The sequence below is a fragment of the Photinus pyralis genome, unplaced genomic scaffold (assembly GCF_008802855.1).
Source record: "Photinus pyralis isolate 1611_PpyrPB1 unplaced genomic scaffold, Ppyr1.3 Ppyr1.4_LG1, whole genome shotgun sequence".
NCBI classification, from domain to species: Eukaryota; Metazoa; Arthropoda; class Insecta; order Coleoptera; family Lampyridae; genus Photinus; species Photinus pyralis.
The window spans coordinates 8,003,841-8,007,214 of record NW_022170249.1 but is presented as its reverse complement, the minus strand read 5'-3'; positions in this window follow the sequence as shown (position 1 = coordinate 8,007,214).

Sequence of the window (3,374 nt, the reverse complement as noted above, 5' to 3'; positions counted from 1 at the left end):
TATAGTCCAGGCAACGAGTGCTAAAAGGGGGGTGTGCCCGGTATGGCTGGAAGCGGAAGGTTTTGACTTCAGGACCTTGTTTGGACCCCTTATGAGGTAACCATACTCAAAGTCCCCAGGATTCCTACTGAAGCCTTCCCGGGGGGAGGGGCGCAAAGGTCAACATTTTCTGTTTTTCGCTGATATCTTGAAAACGGTGCGTCTAGGAAAAAATTGTTTAAGAGCAAAATCAAAGCCCATAAAATTGTCTACAATTGTCATTGATACAATGATTGTATACACTTTTTCGAAATTCCCAACCGTTTCCGCGATATACGCTCCGGAAGGTCGGAAATTTTTGAAAAATCGGTTTTTACCTCACGTTTTTCATCAAACATTCCTTTATGTCCTGTGAACCGATGATCTGAGAAAAAATCCGCCTTCGAAAAAGTTGTAGAGCATTAAATTTCCTTTCCGAAAATATCGCTCCTTCCCAAATTATCGTTTAACCGGTCAAAAGTTACAGCAGTTTTAAAATTTCCTGAAATTTTTCGTCATCTTCTATATGCAACAATTTCAATGATTTCTCACCTACGCACCTGCTATTTTCCATTTTAACTTCCATTTATGATATAAGGATAATAAATAGGCATCCAAGTGGGTAATTTAGACAAAAAATCGAAGATTATTACTTGAGGTGAGGTCAAGGCGAGGTAAAGTCTGTACGCTTAGCAATGTAAGTCATTTAAGGCCATAAATCGTAAATCAAAAGCAGTTCATAACGCGACCGATAGTAGTTGTATTTAATATGCACCAATGGGGCTGGGAAAGGGATCACAACAACCACCTGATACCAGTCCTCACAACCGATCCAGCTGCACCGGAAGAAATACTCAACTGTATTTTCTGCAGATGCACGACAGACTGCAGTTCTGCGAGATGTGGGTACAAAAAGACCTCCATGCGATGCTCAACCATCTGCCACAATTGCCACGGAAATTGTTTGAATGGGAGACCTCTCCAGGAAGAGGAAGAGGGCGAAGAGGACATATACGATGTCGAAATTCTGGAAAATAGCAAGAGCGTAGGTGACAAATCATTGAAATTGTTGCATATAGAAGATGATGAAAAATTTCAGGAAATCTTAAAACTGCTGTAACTTTTGACTGGTTACGACAATTTGGAAAGGAGCCATATTTTCGGAAAGGAAATTTAATGTTTTACAACTTTTTCGTCGGCGGCTTTTTTCTCAGATAATCGGTTCACAGGATATAAGGAATGTTTGACGTAAAAACAATTTTTCAAAAATTTCCGGCCTTCTGGAGCTTATATCGCGGAAACGGTTGGGAATTTCGAAAAAGTGTATACAATCAAAATTGTAGACAATTTTATGAGTTTTGATTTTGCTCTTAAACAATTTTTTCCTAGACGCACCCTTTTCAAGATATCAGCGAAAAACAGAAAATGTTGACCTTTGCGCCCCTCCCCCCGGGAAGGCTCCAGTCGGAATCCTGGGGACTTTGAGTATGGTTACCTCCTAAGGGATCCAAACAAGGTTCTGAAGTCAAACCTTCCGCTTCCAACCATACCGGGCATATTCATTCGTTGCCTGGACATAGTAATAGGTATTGTTGTTGAACAGCAAGGAATATGTTGCTATGTCAACAAGATGGTGCACCTACACATAATGCAGGCATAATTTCCGTGTTTTTACATTTTTCCAGGGAATTGAATCGGAAACCTAAGGTCTGTTCATTCCCGGGACCTTTCCCTCTCAGATTTCTTTTTATGGGGATATGTAAAAGACACAGTCTATGCCGGGGCCTTCCACAACAAGAGAAGACATGATCTAGAGAGAGTAAACAATTCACTACAAACGATTAAATCACAAGTAATACAAAACTCTACGGGAAAACGTATTGAATTGTTTGAAACACGAAGGCGCTAATTTTGATCTCCTTGTTATCTTGTTTATTAATTATTTATTTAGATTAGAATCAATGATATTAATTAAAGAATCCTTTCCTTGATTTGTTGAAAATTCAATTGTCATAAAATCATGGCCGACTACTCAAAAGAAAATCCGGAAAAAATGGTATCAATTTAATTAAATGGGAATAATTCAGAAACTGTTAGTTAAATATAGCTACTTATCAAAATATGCCAATTTCGCTTCTCTAGGTATCTAATGCAATAATAAGAAAATGGCAATTTCATTTAAAAAAAAACCCAGTTTTTAATCTTTGAAGTTTTTAAATAGGTGCGGTGTATGCAACTTACCTTTTTTTAAGTATACTAAAAGAAACCAATGGTTGCCATTTAAAATGACGTAGTTACTAGCTACTTCCGGTATATCCGGAAGTGCGACCATTTTGAAAATATTTTACATAGATTCGCCCTTCAGAGTAACTCCTATAAGTACACAAGTATCTCGATATATTTATTCGGAAATGGAGCCTGCAAATAGATTGTTTAAATGTAAGTAGTACATACTTGATTTGCAGGTGCTTATTGGCACCAATGCTGTAGTCTTTTAGCACTCCTGTTTAGGGACGATTATTTCCACTTTAATAAAACATCCTTCCAATCCACGAATGTTTTATATGTCTAAAATACGCCAAAAACTGACAGGAATGGGTGAAGATGTACCTACGGTGGTAATATATGCTCTGTATTGTACTGTACTGTACTGATCCCGCCAGAATAACCGACACTGATGTCTTGGTTGTATTATATATACCTTTTTCTATGACGATGACTTTTTAGTTTTTGACGACCACGACGTCCGAAAAAAATGGTATTGTCGTAGCGAAGTGAACACCGTATGGACGGCTGATGGCCGTGTTGTGTCCAAGAGAAACTTATTCTTTGGTTGTGTAGAGAAATAAATTGTACAAACAAAAATTATACCGAGTATACGCGGCAGCAAAATTCAAGTACTTAACATGGAAGCAATAAATATATGAAAAAAAACATGTTTACCGAAATACCAAACAAAATAATTGCCAAATGTGATTATTAAGGATCCTCACCCTCAGAGGCTTTATAGTTTTGTACTGTCGTCCGTCCGTAATGATGGTAATACCAAAATGTAATACTGAGGATCCTTCGGTATTTCGTTGTATCGGTTTATTTTTCATAACCCCTTCCCAGACTGGAACATTTACGGCTACACCATCGATAACATCAAAGCAACACGGGCCATTATCCGCTAGTGGTGAGCGGGCTGTGACCGAATTCGCTTACGGCTACCGAGCGCTACGCATGAGGACCACAGAACAGAGCTATATACTACCATGAGATGATTTTACTCCCGTCCAAAACATATAGTCACTTCAAAAAATAGGTAGGTATATTATTAGAAGCGCTGACATAGACATTTTAAATAAACTTCA